This window comes from Acartia tonsa, chromosome 4, assembly GCF_053477335.1.
Source record: "Acartia tonsa isolate MP-2025a chromosome 4, ASM5347733v1, whole genome shotgun sequence".
NCBI classification, from domain to species: Eukaryota; Metazoa; Arthropoda; class Copepoda; order Calanoida; family Acartiidae; genus Acartia; species Acartia tonsa.
Genome location: NC_137263.1, coordinates 8974170 through 8998105, shown reverse-complemented (window position 1 = coordinate 8998105; position 23936 = coordinate 8974170). Strand labels below are relative to the sequence as shown.

Below are 23936 nucleotides of genomic sequence, written 5' to 3'. Positions count from 1 at the left end.
ATGTTCATCAATTTCTCGGCCATTGTCTCATCCCTTTAGATCCCTGAGAAAATATTAACTATTCATTGTTATAAGACAATAATGTTGACACTAACTGCCTTAACAAGCATGACAACATTTATAAAAGCGAAACTCAAAAAAAGATAGGACAAGCGAACATTGACAAAAATATATTGAGGGTATTTGACATATTTGTTTTATAATGCAGGTTAATTGCTTAATAATGTAAACGTACTTATATTTATTGACCTAATTATAGAATATGCTATAAAATGTCTATAGTTGACGAAGGGACTTTCTAGTAGTTTTTATAGAGTTGGCCAAACTGTCTTTGTTATATCTGATTGTTACAGGAATTATCATGTAAGGTTTAAAATCGTTTTTTTTAATTTTCATTTAGGGGGTCATATTTTTCGCGTATTTTCCGTAAAGTTGGGTGTTGGGGTTGAGCCAAATGCTCTTATTGAGTCGAGCTGTTCTTAATTATGACCATTTCACATAACATTACATTAGTCATAGTTAGGAACAGTTTGACTTAATAAGTGCATTTGACTGAACCCCAACACCCAACTTTACGAAAAATAAAATTAATAACCCTCTTTGTTACGAATGGACAAATCCTAAATGTGGCGAAGCTTCGCATTAATAAATAAGAGATTTGTTGGCTAGATAATACAGACATTATTATAGTAAATCCTATTAATTATGTTGACAGTGCCTGCATGATAGAAAAACCTCTGTTAATCACTGTATGAGTCACTCCCCTTACCTCCCCCAAAATCATAAACACTCACACCCACCCATCTTTCTTGGAAACTAAAAACATACAAACTTCACAGTGAAATACTTCACATTAAACAGATTGTGTTTAACAAAAATGTTAATATTAATCCGTCAGACCATAAATAACTGACTTTTTGTCTTTATATTCACTGATATCAAATGAAATGTTGTGTTTACTAACACAACCTCATTTAGGGAATATTGGAGATGTACTAGAGTGACTATATAGTGTATGATAATGGTAGCCTCGCGACTCCGAGGTATGGATTCATTGAAAAGGAAGAAAACCCTCTGTTACTGAATATTACAGCTTCCAGATAACAGTCTCTCTCTTTCTCTCTCTCTTTCTCTCTCTCTTTCATTCTCTTACCATTACTCTCTCTCTCTCTCTCTCTCTCTCTCTCTCTCTCTCTCTCTCTCTCTCCATATCTCTTTCTCGTGTTTGTATTTTCCGGTGTATGCCCATTTTTTCTCCCTTGCCCCCAGCGGCCCCATAACCATCTCTTTGTCTCACCTTTACAGCCCTCATACGCCCTCATAACTTGGGAGAATAGCTTCTATTTAATTCACTTGTGGCTAGAACTTAAAAAATATTGTTTAATTTTTTTCTAGAGAGGTGATTTCTCTTTGAAGTTAGAGGTACCCTCCAAATATTGTTATTGCCTTCCTTTATCTACATATATAAAGCTCTACTGTATAAAAACCATATCAGTCAAGTGGTTAGCAAAAGTTTTCGCTACAGATATACAAACTTTCACTTCCCCCACTGACTGACTGACTCTTGCACTCCTTCAATAAGGAAATTTGTGGTTAGTTAATATGTATGTGTTTGTTAGCTACGCATTTGTAAGCGCTTTCGACCTTGTATACTTATCATCTATAACACATATTCACAATATGTAAATATCTTTTTTTTTTAAATGGGTAAGATTTCTTATCTTCTGTGATAATTTTCTGCAAATTTGAACAAACCTCTATAACGTAGACACAGGCGTTTTCCCCATGTTTATTTTGATTTAAAAATAGTAAGAAAACATTATTTTTGAGATAAAATTACTTCCCCCCACACTATTTTTAAAATTTAAAAAAGTCCAGGGCGGTGTTCGTTCACCCCATCAGCTGGTCTTTGTATAAAAGATCTCGCTTACGGCATGACATATTTGTCTTCTCTTTACTGTGAGGCTTATTATAGATCCCAGAAAGATTTATAGAGGGTACCCCCACCATCCATATTTTTTAATAGCAAAGCTACTCTTTAATTGTTCACTTATGTCTGACTTTCTGCTCTGTAAATATTTTTAAACTGGGATATGATTAGCAAAATGAGCAACTTTCTTGACATGATCGTCGGAAATCTTTTAAACCTGATTAGGTTTCATCTTTCAAGCACAGTTCAACTATATAAAAATGACTTGAAAGAGCGTACATCAATATAAAATGAAAATGATTTTATAAATAATATATTTTGAAACATTATGAATAAGAAACGAAGATTCATAATTGAATAAAAGAACATCAAAACGCTGTGAGTTCCGCAGAATATAGCAAAAAATCTTCTTTTTTAAAAATACATATCTATAATTAAAAGGAGAAAAATGTTTTCATATTTCTAACCACTAAACCTATAGGTCTTTTAGGCAATATACCTATTTGTTATACGAAGGTTTTCGGCCATTTTCTAAAAAAAATGAAAAGAAAATAAGTATGTTAAAGAGGATTTTCAGCTGTAGACTTTGAAAATGATATTTGCAATATATTATAAGAGGGGGGGTTTACCCACATCCCCCCTTGCAGAAAACCCCTTGAGGCTTAGGACAAGCAAGCCACATATAATATTTACAGATAGAACAAGGATGACAACATCCATAAAAGCGAAGCTCTGAAACGGTAGAACAAACGAACATTAACACTTGTATAGTGTCAGAACTGAATTATCAGAATATAAATGTATAAAAGTAGAACGAAACAAAATAGTAAGTAAATCTGCTGAAAAACTGCTTAAATACAGGAAATTGTTTAATGACATACTTACATTTTTAGAACTTGTTTATAGAGATGCTTCGCTTATAATAATGTACTTTGTTGTACTAGGAATCAGTATTCCAAAAATCAGACCAATCGGGTAATTTTATCACATATAAATTTGATGTTAAAAAAATCAAAAAGCAACATGTTTAAAATGGACGTACGGACTTTCTGGTAAAGCTTATAGAGTTTCTTCGCTTTCTAACTCGTGCTACTCTTATAGGAATCATCATGCAAAGTTTGAAATCGATAGGACAATTCTAACATGCCTAAATTAACGAAAAGAGTTATCCGTTACGTACGGACGGACGGACGGACCGATCCAAATTACAGAAAAGCTTCACTTTAAAAAAATTTAAAATACAAAATAAAATGAATACAAGTCAAAATTGTAAAGAAGTAAATATATTGTTCAAGTCTGAGAAAAAAAGAAAGTAATACTATTTGTGCAAACAAATAAATAATCTTAAGCACACAAACATCACATAATTGAAAAATACATAGAATCTTATGCAAAAAAAACAATCTTTTAACAATAAAAAATGATAAAAAAAGTAGCTAGAATTTCATAAATAAAACATATGAAAAAAAACTGAAAGGACAGAGGACAGAAAATTGTTGATAAGTGACCTGAAAGTGCATCCCAGTGTTCTTTAAGAATTTAGTGTTAGTTTGTGTTTTGTGCTGCTGGTCGTGACATTGTTGTAACGAGGCTGCCTGCATACACAGCTCCTGGCTCCTGTAACACAGGTATATACAATATATATGTATATATGTGACGCAAAATTATTTACAATTAATAAAAGTTAGTTATAGTTTACCAAATTAGTTTTAAAATATCTACTTTGGATGTGTTTTTTATGTTTTTAAGTATAAAATGGCCATCATTTTTTCATAAACGATATTTTTAAAAGTTAAACTTTATCCTATTATACAAAAGTAGTAAGCTTTTTTGTCTGTAGCAAAGAGTCTCGCTAACCGCTAAACCTACATGTTTCTACTTTACAGTGAAGATTTTTATCGGTCCAGGGATGGCCCATAACTATTTTGGGGGAGGGTATCTCCCCCCCCCCCTCAAGAGAAATCACTTCTAGAGAAAATCCCCCCCCCCAAAAAAAAAATAATTAAAAAAAAAAATTAAATAGAAAATTGGTGAGAGGGTCACGTTTCCTCCCCAACACCTTAAGTGTGCCTAGAGGCCTCTAGGGGGCGTAGCAGCTAGTTAAATAAAACAATAAATAATTTAGCAATAGTATTAAAGCCTCTTTTTTTTTACAAAAAAAGAAATGAAAAAATATTTTCTTACTTCTGAGTTTTCACATAAAATAATTTTTTTTTCACAAACATATTTATGTAAAAAATAATTTGCAATAAAGTTTTGAAAAGTAAAAAAAAGTGGTTCATTTTAAGAATATTTCGACTATAGATATAAATATAGAAAATACGTGGATATATGACAGGAAAAAAAAATTCGTCAATTTAGGTTGCTAACATGTCCATTGTTTATTAGTCATTTCGTTCATCGTGATGAGGGGGGGGGGGGGTATTTATTTATTAGAGTACATGATAATTTGGTGTAATATCCAAGTAATAATAAATACATTATTATTGGACATTTTAATTAGTTTCAAATGTTTGATAGTGCCAAATTAATTAGAAATCGATACGACAAAACTAGTATTTTGATGTAGCAAACTAAAGTTTAAACAAGGACTCTTAGGTCAAATAGTAGCGAAACTGTTTCAGATTTTAAGCTGAACGTTAGAGCAAGCATAAAGAGATAGATAAAAGAAAGATAAGAAATAGAGAGCAAATGATTATAAGCCTAACATTTAAGAAAAGGGTTTTGTAGAGGTATAATCGTATATACAAAACATTGCCTACATGTTTTTTTCTTGTGATAAAGCTTCATTTTTTTCAACACTAGTGGATAAGCCCCTAGAGACCTCTAGGGGCACTTGAGGGGGTGGGGGGGCGGTATTCGACTCCCCCCCTTTTAAATTTTAGTTTTAAGAGAAAAAGTAAAAAAATTAAATTTTAGGGAAGTCATTTTTTTCTATGGGTGATTTCTCTTTGGAAGGTGTTCATACCCCCCCCCCCCCCCAAATAGTTATAAACCTTCCTAGGACCTATGAGAAGCTATACTGTAAAGGAATACCAATTGGTTGAGCAGTAGCCAATATTATTCGGTACAGCTAGAGGGACACATATATATCATGTTACTTTTATATAAGAATAACATTTATATAGCATTGTCAACCTAAATAGAAAATATACGTCTTAAAGAACAGCTGTGCTGCTAATATCATGGGCTATTTTTTTCAATTATCTCTTGTTAAATCTAAATTCTTTTCACACAAATTTTAAAACCTGAAGAAATGTTATCAACTTAAAAGTTTTAACAAACTGGAAAAATCTAATTACTTAAAAGTATTATATTTTTAATAATCTCTTGACGATCTCAATTATGGACTGTGAATTTAATTTGTGCCCAAAGTTTTATAACAATGTTTCTTATTCGTTGCCTTAAAAAAATAGGTACTTTTTATCAGTGCGTTTGTATATCAAACAGTCTCTACTCAGAAATTTAAATTCAGGCTCAATTTTATCCCCTCATCAAAAAAGTTTAATACCATTTACCAAAAAAAACCAAAAAAACATGGACTTCCTTGAAAATTAAACCTATTTCTAGGAAACAATATGTATATTTTATATTACTATTTTTTATATTATGATTGCGATAATCTTCGTTGATTTTTTTACTTAAAAATTAATTGATAAACGGCACTTTGCAATAATTACAAAGCAAAAAAAGATGAACTAAATACCTAGAGTTTGATATAGCTTAAAATATGCTAAATTTTTTAGTTTGAAAATATTAGTGAGAATCACGAACGAAGATAAGTGTTCCTAATGGTATTTTCTTATGTCAGGCTTATGTAAGCTTTTAGTTAAGTATCCTTATGAAGTTTCTAAGTTATTGTTAAGTATTCCTAAATGTAGTAATGTTAAGTAAGACTTAGGGAAGCTTTAAGGTACCTTATGAAGTTTACTAGGGGTTCCTATTTTGTTCTTAGTTACATTAAGTTAGGTCAAGAAAAATCAGGTTTGATACACGAGTACCTTTTTGGTTATGTCTTAAAACAGCCAATTGTTTTTCTAACTAAAGATTTTTAAAAAATATTTCTATCTTTTTTAAGTTTTTGAGCACGGTTCCTTGTAAATTCTGCCACATACATCCTATCTGTGTTATACATAATAGCAATTAACCATCTAAGGCCTCTTTAAAGATATTTTTTTATTTTCATAATTATAAAGAATGGTTACTTCAAAATATTTTTTATAGGGTGATTTTTTTAGTAGAAAATATGGTAAATTAACCTCCCCAATATATATAAAAAACACAAATCATATTCAAATATTGGAAATGGACAGGTGTGCTAAACATTTGCAAATTATTTTTTTTCGTTAAAATGAATGAACAACAAAATAGATGTAATTATTTGATTCTACATTTAAAGAGCTATAATTCAAATTTTATTACAATGAGTACACTTTTAGTTATTTATAATGTTTCTTTTTTTCTATTTATGTAGACGAAAAAAACTTTACTCTAATTAAGACTTATCTTTCATATTTTTTAATTTTATTTTTTAATTATTTAATAAGGGTTACATAAAATTACTTAGGTATACTTAACATATAAAAGGTATCTTATCTAGTTAAGTCAGGTAGAAAGCAAGTACAAATTCTCATTCAATCCAGGGAGGGAGGGGTCATTGGGCTTTCTAAAATATTACATTAGTCCCCAAATTTGTATTATAACGTTTTCTTATTCAATAGCTTAATAACTTTTGGGACTTTTTTTCGAAATTTAATTGGTATGTTCATCAATCTTAATATCCAGCCGTTTCAACCACTAATTGTACAGTACAAGGACGTCCAAGCCTTTTTTTTATATGGGGGGGAGGTAGATCAAAATTCAAAAATTTTGCCTAGGCATCCCAAAATTCAATTTGGGCGGGGTATCAATTTATCTACTATTGTCTTATCCCTTTAGATCCCTGATTTCATCTACATTTAACTGATTGATATATTCAATAGAAATAGAAGAGTAGAAGAATATTCTGAACCCTTTTTTCGTCAAATCTAAGAGAGAACATTCCTAGCAGACAAAAGTATTGTTTACTTTCGACTCAAGCTGATGTGGATTCTTAAAAAATGATAGACTCGCTATTCGATAGTGAGGCAAAATTATTTTTGTGAAAAATCATCCAAAAGCACATTAAAAATCTACAAAAATTAAACAAAATCATATGTTAATAACCCTCTTAAGATTTTATTTAATTTTTGTAAATTTTTTTATTCGATTTTGGAGGATTTTTCACAAAAATAATTTTGCCTCACCAGCGAGTTGCCAGCCTAACTTTTTTTTTAAGAATCCAACTTTGTTTCAAGCTTTCAAATTGTAAACGAAATTTTTGGGCAATTAATTCTGATTCCGCAAAGCTTTCTACTAAGAAAATATACTGTTAACAGCTGACTTTTATGTATGTATGAAATGAAAAAAAAACATGCCTTCGTAGGGAAATGTGTACATAATTTCAACCAATGAGATCCAATGTAAATTCCGATGCGATTCTCCTATTGGCTCAATCAGACATTCCCTCTCTTTCTTAGTACCTTTATTATATATTCATTTGTGTTCCTTCATATGCGCTAAAATCCGTATACTAAAGTAGCAGGATGTTTGTTTGTCTGTGTGTCTGTCTGTGTGTCTGTCTGTGTGTCTGTACCAAAGGATCTCGCTAAACGCTGAACCGATCGGGTTCTCCTTAATATGTAGATTCTAAGTTTCTGGGAAGGTTTATGACTATTTTGGGATAGGGTACAACCAACCTCCCAAGAGAAATGACAAAAAATCAAAATATTTAAAATATATGGGAGACTTCATTGTAACATAAAGAGAATTATCGTAAAATAAAGAAGTAATGTAGAGACTTTAACAAATAAAAACATCTAAAGTGCCACTAGAGGCCTCTAGGGGCGTAGCTGCTATTTTAGAAATAAAGTAAAAGTGAAGGTAAATACAATGGTCATAAAAAAAGAGATATAATCAAGGATGTTTAAAATATCTTGCTAGCTTCTGGAATGAATAGGTTTCTTTTCATGGAAGCTTCTTATATGCCATTAGTTATATTTAAAAAAAAGGAAACTTATTCTTGCTTTAAAAAACTTTTAAAGATACTAAAAACTGTTTTCATGCGTAGTTCTTAGTCCAGTCCTACACACACAGACAGACATACACCATATCTTTTGGCTACCCCTCTAAAGATATTAGATTTATATGAATTGCTTCAAAATGTTTTGTACAGGATGATTTTTAAAAGCGAGGCTTTTCTATAATTAGGGTCGGTCTGTCCAAGATAGATAGCTTTTATTCGTTAATTTAGGAATGTTAGAATTGTCCTATTGATTTCAAACTTTGCATGATGATTCCTGTAGTAGTTAGGTACGATTTAGAAAGCATAGCAACTCTATAATCATCACCAGAATGTCCGTACGTCCATTTTAAACATGTTGATTTTTCTACTTTTTTAACAACAATTTTTTATGTGATCTAATTATTCCTTTGATCTGCTTTTTGGTATATTGTAGGGTTGGGCCGGATACTTTTTTGGCCAGATACCGGATACTGGATATCCGGCTGATTTCAAATACCGGATATCCGGTATCCGGCAAATATCCGGTTATTCGGCCAAATTACCGGATAACCGGCCAAATTACCAGATATTAAAGTAGAAAAAAAAATTTCTTCAGAAATCTTATATAAATTTACATAAAGTTAAACTTATTCAGAAAAAATGTTCTTCTAGCTTCAATAATAAGAAAATTATAGCCAAATTAAAATTTAAAAAACCAGAGATTTTTCGGTGTAAAGTATAAAAAATTATAGAGCCGGATATCCAACCGGATAGTTTCAATATCCGGTATCCGGCCGGATATTGAAAATGGCCGGATATCCGGCCACACCGGATATCCGGCCCAACCCTAGTATATTGATTCCTGGGACAACAAAGAACAATATTATAAGCAAAGCAACTCTATCAAGTCCTTAAAATGTAAGTATGTCCATTAACCCTTAACAGTCGGGCCCCTTGCCGCACCTTAATCAGTCGGGGGGGGGGGGGCGTTCAACGCCCCCCCTTATTATCTCAGTTCCTATTAGAGCTAAAGGGCTAAAAAATTTTGTGCATGTCCCCTGTGTTATGATGAATTTCCGACCTTTTATAAGTCTAAGTCAATTTTCGCTTCCTTCACCCTTTTATTTAACAACCTTTGTTTTTAGGTCCTTTTTTACTTAAAAATTTCAAACGGCTGTAATTTTTTTATTTTTGAAGCTAGAAGAACAATTTTTTGCCGAAAATGTTTATTTTTATGTAAATTTTACATTTGAAATATCAAACATAAATTTCAGCGGCCGCAGCTGTACTTGGCAGCTGCCAGCCGCCGCAGTCGGCGGTCGGCGGGAAAACGGCGGCGGATCTTCATGAAATTTTAATACATTAACTACACATGTAATAAAAGCTTAAGTTTAAAATTTAAAGTCTCTAAGTCAAAAATTGCGGCCACAGGAGCCTTTTAAAGATTTCTGGAGACCTGGAGGATCAGGACCTGCAGGATCATACCTGGAACCTGAAATTGACTTGAACACCTGTATTTAAGATGAGGATGTACTACTAAAGGATATTTTAGTAATTTGGTAAGATACAATGCTTTGTTTAAGTCAAAAAAATATTTTTGTTCCTTACCTGGATGACCCTGCCAGGTTTGCTGGCATCCTGTGCCCGCCAGGATGGAGATTTTCAAAAAATTCCAACTCTCAGTTATGTGTCATACCCATACTTAAAAAGTTAAGCAGTTTGGGCTCTTTATCTTTCACACACAGAAAATGAGTGAGTTTTTCAACAAATTTACTTACAATTTTGCTTCGACTCGTATACATTTATATTCTGATTATTCAATTCTGACACTATACAAGTGTTAATGTTTGTGATTTTTTCAAATTTATTTTGTTATTGGTATAAGCTGGTAATAAATAGCCCATTGTCCCCTCTTTCTCTATTAAAATAAAACATGTGATGTTTTATTAGCAATTTTCTTAGCACAGTAAAAAATTTTTCAGTGTTCTCTTTTCCCTAAATCAACACTTCATAATAGATAGGCGAAGCATTGCCGTAAAAAAATGTAATCAAAAATAAGTCATTTAAAGCTGTCATTCAAGATTTGAAGAAATAAAGGAACACCAATAAAGAAATTATCAAGTAAGAATTATTAAAAGATATAATCTAGATACATACTCCCAAATTCAGCCAATAGGAATACAGGGGAGGATCAATCTACCATATATTGGTTAGAAAGTAAACAAAATTTGGTTAGAAAGAGCAATTATCCTTTGATATCATTCGCAAAATGAATCATCTATAAATAGTCTTTCATAGGATAAGCCTTTGCTTTGGTCATATGGTTAAAAAATTTCTTCCCTCGCATGATTTAAAGCATATATGACATAACATATATAAGAAGTCATCTTTAAATAGTTAACTTTCTTGGGATAAAGTTACCTCTTTGGATAATTCTTATTAAGTTTCACAACTTATTGGGCCCGATTTACCATCTAGATCTACTATATCTATTGGTTCATTATACTATACTTTTGTACTTTCTTGGTAGAATATTTTTTTAAAGGTTATTATTTAAAACAGCTAACTGTTCTTTTAGCTAAAAAATCATAAGAATTATATAGCTTTCATTAGTTTTTAAGTAGTTTCTATTCAAGTCCTGTCTGTGTTATACTTAAAGGACGCCTGCAAGAAATAACACGCTTTAACTGCTGAAAGACTGCCACAAGAAGACCCAATACCCCAAATTATAAGCCTTCAGCTTCAATAACAAAAAAGTTCTAGGCATTTCAAAATAGCATTTTATGTACAATGGAATTTTTGAAAGATTTCCAATGCTCATAAAACAAAAAACAATATTAAATTACGTTGCCTAGACATAAAATTATAACCTTATCTTTGTCAGAAACTTAGATTGCCTGTAACTGATAACATTTTTACAATAAAAACACCACATTTCATAGTCAAAATCTATGAAAAAAATTCGATTTAAATTGCATTTTTAAACGAAAATCATAGCGGAAACAAAGGGGTAAACTAATACAAGCTTAGCTGTGATTGGTTGTTAAGCTGATTCAGCCTTCTGATTGGCTACAGTACGTTCGGTACAACGCAAGTAAAACTTAATTTTTTTTAATGATTTTGACTATAAAAATGGGTATTTTTATTGTAAAAATATAATTAGTTACTGGAAACCTAAATTTATGACAAAAATAAGCTTTTAATTTTGTTTCTAGGCCACGTAGTTTAATTTTAAAGTTTTCAACATGAGCATTGCAATTCTTTCAAAATTTCCATTGTACATAAAATGTCATTTTAAAATGCCTAGAACTTTTTTATTATAGAAGCTGAAGGCTTCAAATTTAGGGTATTTGATCTACTTGTGGCAGTCTTTTAGCAGTTAAAGCGTGGTATTTCTTGCATGCTTCCTTTAATAGCTACAACCCCTCTAAGCTTTAAAGTTGTTAGATTTATAAAGAAAGGTTAAAAAAAACGTTTTGTAGAGAGTGATTTCTTAGCTTGGTAAAGGCACCATGTAAAATATAGGTAAAACACATGACATATAATCAAATATTAGAAATAGGCAAGTGTTGAACCTATGATACTTTTTTGTTAAAATGTATGAACATCTATATAGATGTTAAAATTAAAATCTACAAAGAGCCACATGTTAACAAATTTTATATGTTTATTACAAAGAGTAGCTTTTAGTTCTATATGATCTATCCTTATAGTTTGTTTTTCTATTATAGTAAAATTAAAAATAATCCACACAAAGTTTTGTTGAAAAAACATCAAATTGTCATCCTAAGAAAGAATTTTATTTCTTATTATTTTTAAAATTAGTTAAGGTACCTTTTTTCGATAAGATACCCTAGGATTTTTGATGGAGAAGTGGATCAAAAGGGATGATTCATATAAGGTAGGGGCATCGAAAATAGGGAGGGGATTAAGCTACCTTTACATAAATAGTTAGGGATTCCTAAACCTTTCTTTGCAAAGAAAGCAGGTAGAAATTAATAGGGAAGGGTGGTAGTGGGGGGGGGGGGGGGGGTTGATAAAGGTTACTTTCAAATTTATGTAAGCTTTTTTAGTACAACTTTAAGGTAGGCTTACATTAAAGTTAGCGATGCCTAAGGGTTCTTAATTCTAAAGAAAGCAGGTAGAGGTGGGAAGAGCTTTGACATCCAATGAATAGATATATAAGATCTAGATGGTCTATCTGGCACCAAATTCTTTAGATGATATAAATTTCTGAAATGCTTTTGATTATTTAGACGTATTTGTTTAAATTCAATAATTTGGGCAACAAAATTTTTAGATGATATATTTTTTCCTGATTTTTCTTTGTTATGATGAATTTCCGACCCTAAGTAAGTCAAAGTCAATTTTCGCTTCCTTCACCCTTTTATCTAACAACCTTTGTTTTTAGGTCCTTTTTTACTTAAAAATTTCAAACGGCTGTAATTTTCTTATTTTTGAAGCTAGAAGAACAATTTTTTTTGCAGAAAATGTTTATCTTTATGTAAATTTTATATTTGAAATGTCAAATTATAAATTTCAGCGGCCGCAGCTGTACTTGGCAGCTGCCAGCCGCCGCAGTCGGCAGTCGGCGGGAAAACGGCGGTGGATCTTTATGAAATTTTAATACGTTATGTAGACATGTAAGAAAAGCTTAAGTTTAAAATTTGAAGTCTCTAAGTCAAAAATTGAGGCCACAGGAGCCTTTTAAAGATTTCTGGAGACCTGGAGGATCAGGACCTGCAGGATCATACCTGGAACCTGAAATTGACTTGAACACCTGTATTTCATATAAGGATGTACTACTAGAGGATATTTTAGTATTTTGGCAAGATAAAATACTTTGTTTAAGTCAAAAAAATATTTTTGCTCTTTACCTGGATGACCCTGCCAGGTTTGCTGGCATCCTGTGCCCGCCAGGATGGAGATATTAAAAAAATTCCAACTCTCAGTTATGTGTCATACCCAAACTTAAAAAGTCACGCAGTTTGGGCTCTTTATCTTTCACACACAGAAAATGAGATAGAAAAAACCGGATGGGGGGGCGTTCAACGCCCCCCCCCCCCCCCCCCCGACTGTTAAGGGTTAAATACTCTAGGAAGTAGTCCTATAGCCAAAAACCTGCTAAAAATGCACTCCAATTACCATGGATGTTTCCCTTAGAGCAATAAGAAATTAACCCTTACAGATTGGGGGGGCTAAATTAGCTGCCCCCCTCTAGTTTTTTCAATGTCACTTGCCTTCATTACATCATGAAGTTTAGTAATTATACATTTTTATATAAGCCGGTGCTTTTATTAAGTAGTAGATGTAAAATTTTTCATAGAATTCAGTTATGCAATTTTTAAAATAATTAAATTTGTTTTTTTAAAATTAAGTCGATCTTAAGGTACCAAAACGCAACAAAAAAAAGGAAGAAAATGGGCATTATGAACAAAAATAGTAAGATCTTTAATTTGACACCTTACTTTTTGAATTTTGTCAGGTAATTATTGAAAAAATTGATTTTTTTACACCCACGAGAATAAAAACTTTGAACTTAATTTTATCATTACACAGGTATAAAAAATATGGGTTCGTATATACCTTTAGAATCAGAAAAATATTACGAATCCATTATAAGCAAAATTGAAAAAAAGTAAAAAAATAAAAAAATGGCCTAATATATTATTTTGTACAAGCAACACTTTCTTCATCCCCTCTTTACCCCCTCTTTACCCCCTTCCCATTTTTATTCTCAAAATAAGAAATAAGATGGTTGCCTGTATAATATAACATAATATTTTTATATAATTCCTTTTATTGTAGTTTATATACTATAGTGTAAACTTTTTATTTCAATTTTGCTTAGAATGGATTTGTAATATTTTTCTCATTCTAACAGTATATATAACGCCTATTTCTTATGCCTGGGTAATGATAAAATTAAGTTCAAAGTTTTTATTCTTGTGGGTTTAAAAAAATCGATTTTTTCAATAATTACCTGACAGAATTTAAAAAGTAAGGTGTCAAATTAAAGATTTTACCATTTTTGTTCATAATGACCATTTTCTTTCTTTTTTTTGTTGCATTTTAGTACCTTAAAATTGACTTAATTTAAAAAAAAAAAACTTACATTACTTTAAAAATAAGAGGTCTACAAAAAAACCGATTGCATATCTGAATTCTATGGAAAAATTTACATCTACTACTTACTAAAAGCACCGGCTAGCTATAAAAATAAAAGTAAATACACCTTCTTTGGTGCCACCTAACCGACTTTGACCGGACGCCATGACTGACACAGACTAGATATCCTTATAAGATCAACTCTTGCCGACATATAATTACTAAACTTAAAAAGTCATGAAGTCACAACTCTCTATCTTACCTACAAAAAAATGACATTGAGAAAAATAGAGGGGGGGGGGTCAATATGACCCCCCCCCTGATCTGTAAGGGTTAATAGATAATTATACTTCTTAATATGAGAGTGTTGACAAAAAGTTACTGCTGTATATCTTGAATAGGCGATGAGACAATCATATTCTATACATTTTTGTCTTTGAAGGACAAACTGACCGATAGACAAACATTTGGATCTAAAGAGTAGCTTCACTACTAAAAATTATTTACCCCTTCAACAAATGTTGGTAAAGATTTTATTGTGAGGGTAATAAAAAAAAAAAAATTTTCAAAGCATTTTTAGGAAGATAAACAACCATCCCTCCCCCCCCCCCCCTTCCCCACATATTTTGACGTCCTCACTTTTGTACAAAAATCTGCACAATTTTTAACCAATAATATGGCCGAATTATTGCTACATTGTTTTCCTATTGGCTGCATTAGAAAATGTGTATCTAAATGCCCTATATCTATTCAATTAAGGCAGGTTCCTAAAATCTAAAATTTTAAAAATAACAATACTAATAAGATTGGGAACATAAATGTAATTACATAACAAATTTAATTGAGAGAATGCATTTTTGTACTTCTCTTTTTAAAAGCGAAGCTTTTCTATAATAAGGGTAAGTCCGTCCATCTGTATCTGATAGCTCATATTATTAATTTAGGCATATAAGAATTATCCTATCAATTTCAAATAATGTTTCCTGTAATAGTTAGATACGATTTAGCAACTCTATAATCGTTATCCAAATGCCCACATGTTCATTTTAAACATACTGATTTTTAAAACTTTTTTTTATAAAAAATTTAATTATTTAGTTATCCTATTCATCTTGATCTAATATTTGAAATAATGATTCCTAAAAAATGTGTGTATGTCATTATCCTGCATTTAATCAATTTTACATTATAATTGTTTACAAATTTAGAGCTTCGCTTTTATTGATGTTGTCATTCTTGTTTAGCAACCCTCTAATAAGAAAGGAAAAATGCAAAGAGTACATCCAATAGACAAATTCATGCAAATAGATTGTTAATTTTTTTCTGTTGTAGTAAAGTTAAATTTAATCTACAATATGTTTTGTTAAAAAAATGTATCAAATTGTCTAGCTAAGAAAGAATTTCATTCATTATTATTTAAATAAAATAAGGAAAGCCTTATTTTTTCTTAGGGTATCCTATCTTTAACAGAAAAGATAGGAAGAGTTTTTATAAATCAGCTAAACAAATGTTATCTTTAAAGTATTGAAAACAAGATTAAGGGAGAAAAGAAATAAAATGCTATCTTTAAAGTAGCAAAAACTAGATTAAGATTAATGGGAAAAAAGGAAAAAAACGTAAGATACAAATGTACAGCCTCAATCATGATAACTTTTAAACCCAAAATGAAGAACACTAAGGGGGGGGGAGGTGGGGGGAGGATTGGCCTAGTGAGTGTTAACACAAAATTAAGGTACACTTATTGGGGGGAATCGGTTGAAAAGGGTAGATATAAACAATTGGGGGGAAAAGAGAAGCAGTAAGTAAAGTAAAAGAGAGAGGGGAAAAATACATTGGTGGTGCAGCCTTATAATGTCATGAGGAAAACTAATAAGAGTTAAGACAACATCTTTTCCAATATCATTTTTAAGCATATTTTCATTTAATGTTGAAATTAAAATGAAGATAAAAGATAAAATAAATTGTTTTCAAATCAATCAGAACCTTTTCTATTAAAAGCAATTGAACCAAAATGGCTTTCTCAAATATTAAATTTCCCCTAAATGTTTCAGATGGACAGACATAAATTCATATTATATAGTAACTTTGCTAATAAAAATCTTTTAAATCCACGATATTAGTAGAAAAAGGTTTAAAATATTTTTTTAACAATTTAATATCAAAATTTTATAACAAAAGTTAATTAATCTTCTTTAAATTCTTTTAGTTTGGAAAGAGGTGCAACAACAATACGGTTTAGCACAGCAAAAATGGCCAGGCCTACTGATTTTGTCCATTCTTAAATTCCCTTGATTCCCCTCTTTTACTATTTTTTCTCTTTGCCTTTATGAACTTTTAATCATACAAAGAGTTCATTTCTACAATTCTATTCTTACAAATAATGCAAAGAGAACTGTAATTTATTTATGAAATACTTTTTTTTAAATCCACGTTATTTTACATAAACAAATACATAAAGGATAAGTTAAGAAAGATTTTAAAATATTCCTATTTTTTATTGCAAGTTGATGTAATAAGGAAGGTTTAGTACAGGCTTATGTACACTTGTTTATGAGAGGTTTATGTAAGGCTAAAGTATGCCTATCAAAATCTTTACTTAAGCTTGACATTACTAAATTTAAGGGTAGCTCCCCCAAACTAAAGTAAAGCTTAAGATACCCTTATTTTTAAAGGGTCCCTAATAAACCGTTTGTGATTAGCTCTAATAAATATATATCTTAAGCCCAGTTCACAAAAGCTAAACAGTCGACTGATAGAAATTTTCAGTCAACCTTTTTTGAGGTCAACCTTTTTTCAGTCGTACTTTTGAAAATATACGTAGGAAAAAAAATATTTAATGTTCCTTTTTCCCTGAAAAAACAGCTGGAGGTTAGGTCTTTTACAAATTTAGGCTGACGTTCTTATAATCCCCAAAAATATTTTAAATTATATTTAATTTTTCTAGCAAATTTTTAAAATGACATTTACAATCTTACAGTACCTATAATATAATTAATTATTGAAATGAAAATTAAATATTTGTGTTGTTATATTTTTTATAAAAATTGTGTAATGTTGAAGAAACATCTCTCAATTTAATAACCTAATCTACAGCTGATAATAAAAAATAAGTCCAACCAAAAAACAAAATAGCCAGACAATAACAAATAATTTTTCGTAATCTTTATAAAAATAATACATTGTTGCAATACGTATGTTACATAAATGCATTATCATATTGAATTTTATTTGTGAATTTTTTTAATATTACAATATAAACGTTTGCTTAAAGTTAATCGAAATCAAGCGAGGCGGGCGGAGAAGACGTTGTTTTGGAATAAAAAGGTTACGCACTTGCAAGTGTGTGTGTGTATGTGTGTGTGTGTGTGTGTGTGTGTGTGTGTATGAAGTGAAGTGACCCATAATTCCAATTACCACCAACTATTAACGTTAAAGATATATATTGCGTAATGAATAAGGCATAATAATTTATCTTTGGGTGTTATATCCCTGTTTTGTTTCGTCGATATACTAAACAGTTTGGATCTTTTCAGATTTTACTAAAGATGGGATGCAATTTTTTTTGAGTGACGGCGGATTGGTTTTCTACGCTGCTTTACTAACAGGTATTACATTATTTTTCATTTAAACTACAATAGAACCCACATGTTAAAAATTATTTACAAAGCTTAAATCCGACGCAATAAAGAAGTAAAAAGGCCTTTTGTTGTTGGATTAATGGTATCTGTTATAAATAGTTCAGTTCAACAATTACAAAGTTTTAATTATACAGCAATAGGAACCATTTTTGGCGTTATCCTCTTAGAAATTATTTTTTTCATTTTTTTTCAATTTGGAGCAACAATTTATACAATCTTTAACTAACACCTTAGCCTCTAATTTCCGAGTTAAATGTCATTAGATTTCTTAGAGATTTAATTGCCTTATTTGGCAATTGAAAATTGTATTCTTATGCTTAACATTTAGAGAGAAAAAATGAACAAGATACTTTTAATTAGAATAAACCTTAACTGGAAATATCACAATCTTTCAGTACACGCAGACAGACAGACATCCTGTTACTTATATAAGGATTATTCATAGTGTTGTTTATGATTTTTAAAAATTTAGGTTAATGGAAAGCAGACTGACTTGAAGCACGTCAATACAACAACACCTTTCACCAACGAAATAAAACAACGAAGAATTTCTCTGCCAACTACATCCTATATATATCAAGGTAAATATACGCAGCTTACCTTTCAATGATAAGAATCAACTCTCTTATTTTAAGGTCTTAAATATTACAGTCTCTACACAGTTTAAGTCATGTAAAATATCTACATGCAGATATTGATTATCTTAAATCCTATATCACTTTATACGGAGAGGTTGCTCATGAGAAATGCACAAATGTTAAAATGAATAGGTATTTTTTAAAACTATCAAAAAGGGACAATACACGGATAAGAGAAAATCGTATTTTGGATTGAAGGCTATTAAAAAACCATTAGGTTAGAAAAACTTCCTTTTATTGTAGAAATGTCCCCTCCTTTCTTAAAGTGTGGCTTTTATCAGCATATCCACTAGTTTTCTAAAGCAGTAGTGGCCATATGACAGATAAAATGAATTTTGCAGTACCTTCGCTACTAAAAGAAATGGTTAGACTTAGAATCTACTATTTAATTAAGTATTATTTTTTTCAGGAAACAATGACGTTGTTTAGCCGTCTGGAAGAAAAAAATCATTTAAATATTAAGATTTTAAGATTTCTAAATTATACCTAAATGATTTGTAACAAAATAAAATAAGATATTTCTATATTTTTTATTAATTCAATGGTTAAGTGTGTGAAGCTACTCTTTAATTCCATATGTACGTTTAATAAACCAATGAATCAAAATTCAGTAAAAGTCCCCAAAGTTATTAAGCCAACTAAAACAGGGACTAGTGTATTAATCTCTATATTTATATTGTATTATTTGGCTTTGTTGCTTGTTAATAGTATCTTTTTAACATACAAACTAGACTTAAGAAAACACTTTTTATATACGTTACACATTTTTAATTGTTGCGGGTTTCCTCCGATCGCTTTTGATTTACTTATATATTTGAAAACGTTTTTAATTAGTAAAAAAGATACTCTATAATTCGAAATGTCCGTCCATCTCTCTATCTGGGGATTTTCTCGTCTCCTATCAAAGATAAACACCTGATATTTTTAGGGATTTAATAAGATACCATTTTTCATATTTTCACTAAGTTTCATTAAGATTCGACAATAAATTGGGGTGCTAGATCGATTCCTTCATTTTCATGATTTTCTCAACTCCTATTTTAGATAGATGGCTGAATTTTTCATGGATTGAATACTTTATTATCCTGCAAACTGTTATCAAGTTTTATTGATATTTGCCTATTGGTTAGGGTGCTAGTTCTATTCCTAGATTTTTAAGTTTTCATGATATTTTTACCCATATTCGAGATGGAAGGCTGATATCTTCAGGGATTAAATAAATTTACAATCTACATATCCCCCACAAAGTTTAAAGTGCTAGATCGATTCATATATTTTAATGTTATTTATCTTACAAGGTTTTATGTTTTTTTATGAAACTGCTTTTTAGTTCATTTTTTCCGGATATCCGTCCATACGTTGTGAGCTTTACTACTTGTGGATGTTGTCATCCTTGTTCTTATACTTTTTAAAGACTAGGATAGAAGATCCATGTAAGAGTAGTATCCCCTAAGGACAGTGCGCTGCAGGGATAAATAAGGGTTACACATAAAATATAATGTGGGAAGGTTGAGATAAGACATCATAAATGTGATAAATGGGTAGGTATTAATAGAAAGAGTTTCCGCTGAAATAAAAAAAAATTAAGATAATTTTTAACTTTTCGTTAAAATCATGTAGTGGAACTACCCTTTAGTTAAAAATGTCATTCTTTTAAACTTATTGAAATGTAACAGGATCTCTGTAAGTCTGTTCAAATGGATCCCTCTAAACACTGAACTGATAAGATACTTCTTTACAGTGTTACATATCTTTGGTTGTGGAAGGTTTTTTGCTATTTTTGTAGAGGGTACCAATACCTCCCCCATTCTAAATTTATAAAACTTTTTAAAAAAATAAAATATGAAATAGGGTTGAATTCCAACCCCCCCCCCCTTCATGTGCCTCTAAATGTATATATACACTAATAATGAATAATTATCCTATTATTTAAAGAAATCAGTTTTTGTTTGATTATTAAGATCTCAATACCTAACTACTGAACCATTAAGTTGTGTTGGAATATTTCTGTTGCTTTTGATGCTCAGCATGCATCTGCTAGTCATTCTATTATAAGACCAATGGGATGTTTGTCTGTCTCTTCCAAAGGATTCGCTAATTAGATACTGGGAATGTTCAGGAGTAGTGTAAATCGCCCTTGGAAAAAAACTTAAGCTGAAGGTAAACTACAACCCCCCCCCCCTTATAGCATATAGAATCCCCTAAATGCTGCTATTTGAATAAAATATTACGCAGTGTCTAATTTTTTTGATTGTCCGAAAATCAAGGTAAATAGAAGAATAACTTAAATAAGTTTCAATGGACATTCAGACTTTCAAGAAATGTACAGTTTATATACACGCTAAATTTTGCATGTTACAGATATCATTTTCACAAGCCTTTGTTACAGGAATCATCAAGCCAAGTTTGAATTTCATAACTTTAACTTGCCTAAGAACTTCTTTATTGATTATCCTTTATACGGACATACTTGCATTTAAAAGTGTCTAATTATTTTATTCTATTCCTCATAATATAAAAATCTGATGGAAAAAAAAACAAAGTTAAAAAGACCATTTTGCCAGCAAGATTAAAGTTTTGAGACAGGGCTAAAACGCTAAAATTATGCATGGTACTTGCTTTTATCGGATATAGTGTAGAACTGTAAAGATATGGCGGTGGGACCGCTGTTGCCGTCGTAAACAGCCATCTCCTGCGGTTTTATGCTAATAATTTTAAAATGTCAAATGTTTTATTGAGTTCAAACTGCTGTGACACAAATGAAATGTAAACTTTTTGAATAAGCAAGGATGACAACTTCCATAAAAGTGAAGCTCTGAAGCAGTTGGACAAATGTACATTAAAACTTGTAGAGTGCAGGGTGACCACTATGTACGTTATGTTCAATATGTTCATATTGAACACCATTTTTGGGTTTTTTGGGACGTTTTTGTTCATTATTGATTTTTGTGTACAATATGAACATTTCAGTATACGTTATTGTACGTTTTTCTGTAATGTATGGTTAGTATTAGTAATCATTAAAGTTATTGTATTTACATAAAAACTATTTTTTTTAAATTTCTGCGCGCTTCGCGCATTATTTTACCAATTTATCTTGGGATCTATGACGTCATTGTGAAGCTTCCGTAAAATAAAAAACTCAACTCAAGTATTTCACTAAATATAAAAAAAATTTCTCTAAACTAATTGTAATTACAAACCCTACCAGGACATATGAGAAGTTACACTTTAAAGGAGTATCACATTTGTTTATCAGTTAGCGAGATAATTTTTAGTTGATTTTTATGTTTTCATGTACTTATAGGAATGAGATACTACTTTCTATAATACAAAGTAGAACTATGTCTATCTGTCTGTCTTAATCTTAAGATCTCGGTAACCGCTGAACCGATTGGGTTCTACTCTTCAGGTAATATACCTACTGGTCCTGTTGTGATTTTAGGCTATTTTTTTAATAGGTGGGACAACCCCAACCCCCCTAAAAAAATTCCCCCTCAATTTTTTTTTTTTTTTTGTAAAATATAACAAGTGAGGTGGAGAAACTTCCTATAAAAAAAACTCACTCATTTTTTCTATTTTTTACAAATTACGAACGAACAATTCTATACCTATAAGAGGGGGACTTTACAATACCTCTTTGGGTGACGCCCCTAGAGGCTAGAGGCGAATATTTAATTGTAAATGAAAAAAATTCTCATGGGAGGGTCATTGTACCCTCCCCCAAAATAGTTATAAACCTTCCCATGATCTATGAGAAGCCACCCTGTTAAGGAGAACCCGATCAGTTCAGCGGTTAGCAATATCCTTTGTTACAAACAAACAGACATAGCTAGATATTGTTTTACTTTGTATTATAGACTAGCGACTCCTCCCCTAGCATCTAGAGGCTCTATATTGGAAGGAATTTGGAGGGCTTATAAAAAGCCTAAAACCTGGACTCTAAAAAAATGTAATAGCCTAAAGACATCTAGGGAAGCTTCCATATAAAGGAGGACCACATCGGTTTAGCGGTTGGCGAGATCCTTTCCTACAAACAAAAAAGCTTACAGCTTTATATAATAGGATATCAATTCCCTGAAAAGTAGATCCCAATCAGTTCATCGTTTACCGAGATCTTAAGCTTCAGACAGACGGAAAGACATCGTTCTACTTTGTATTATAGATATATGTAATATTATGTATATGTTGTTTATGGTACGTTTTTGTACGTTATTTTTCAAAAAAATGTACGTTATTGTGTTCATTGTAATTTTTTTGTAGTACGTTATTTTCAATATTAATATAAAAAAGGCGGTGGTCGCCCTGAGAGTGTCAAAACTGAATAATCAGAATATAAAGGTATAAGAGTCGAAGCAAAATTGTAAGAAAATTGGTTATAAAAACTACTTGATACAGGATAATGTTTATGGGCATACATATTACATACAATATTAGGACGTTATTATAGAGTTGCTTTGCTTATACTATTCTGCTTTGTTGTCCCAGGAGTTAGTATACAAAAAATAAGATCAATGGGATATATAGAACATATAAAAATTTGTTGTTAAAAAGTAAAAAAATCAACATGTTTTAAATGGATGTACGGCCATTCTGGTAATGATTATAGAGTTGCTACGCTTTCTAAATCGTACTTAACTACTACAGGAATTACCATGCAAAGATTGAAATTTGTAGGACAATTCTAACATGCCAAATTTACAAAAAAAAAGCTATTCGTTCTAGACGGACGTACAGACGAACCAACCCTAATTATAGAAAAGATTCGCTTTTAAAAATGTTAATTTAGAAAAAAGGAAGGTAACTTGAAATACTGTAAACTGTTTCATTAGTATACTTATGTATTTTACATCATTAGATTAATTTTTTAACATGTTATTTTATTTAAAACTTTGATTTTAACAAAACATTTGACGATATTGTACTTGGCAGTTGCCAGCCGCCGCAACCGACAGGTAAACGTTGACAGATATTTAAGAAAATTTACTATGTCATAAAAACTATTAGAAAAAAAAGTCCCTAAATCAAAAATTGCGGGCCCAGGAGCAATTTAAAGATTTCTAGAGACCTGGAGGTTCAGGACCTGCAGGATTATACCTGGAACCTGATACCTACATTTCATATGAAGATATAATACTATAGGATATTTAAGTATTTTCGTAACATAAAATACTTATTTAGGTCTAAAAATATTTTTCATTTTTACCTGAATGCCTGCCCATGCCAGGTTTGCTGGCATCCTGCCCGCCAGGAAGGAGATATTCAAAAAGTTCCGACTCTCAGTTATGTGTCATACCCATATTTAAAAAGTCACTCAGATATAATCCTAGTCCTTAGATTAACTTTCTTGTTCGTGCATCTCCTCTATGTCAGGAAAAAGAAATAAAACCATTAGGATATAGCAGTTATCAGGGGTAGTTTTTCCACCGTTTCTCCAATTACATATTGTACCACATTAGAGCAACTACATGCTAAATTTCGGCGTTCTACTACTGTTTTAAAACACACAAATACAAGGCAAATCAGCAAGAAAAATGTCC

At 31.1% G+C, this 23936-nt stretch overlaps 1 protein-coding gene and 1 long non-coding RNA gene across 2 annotated transcripts in view; both read left to right on the top strand.

Annotated features, from left to right (window-relative positions):
- The first annotated feature begins 3425 nt into the window (after positions 1 to 3425).
- The window catches only part of LOC145315945 (uncharacterized), a 53642-nt gene continuing 33131 nt past the window's right edge, over positions 3426 to 23936 (top strand). Inside the window, exon 1 of the mRNA XM_080156115.1 lies at positions 3426 to 3558. The gene's annotated coding sequence lies outside the window, so the exon portion shown is untranslated. The remainder of the gene's footprint in view (positions 3559 to 23936) is intronic.
- LOC145318211 (uncharacterized) lies at positions 17639 to 18920 on the top strand. Its single transcript, XR_013879256.1, has 3 exons — positions 17639 to 17725; positions 18231 to 18339; positions 18806 to 18920. It is a non-coding gene; the product is annotated as an uncharacterized LOC145318211 (long non-coding RNA).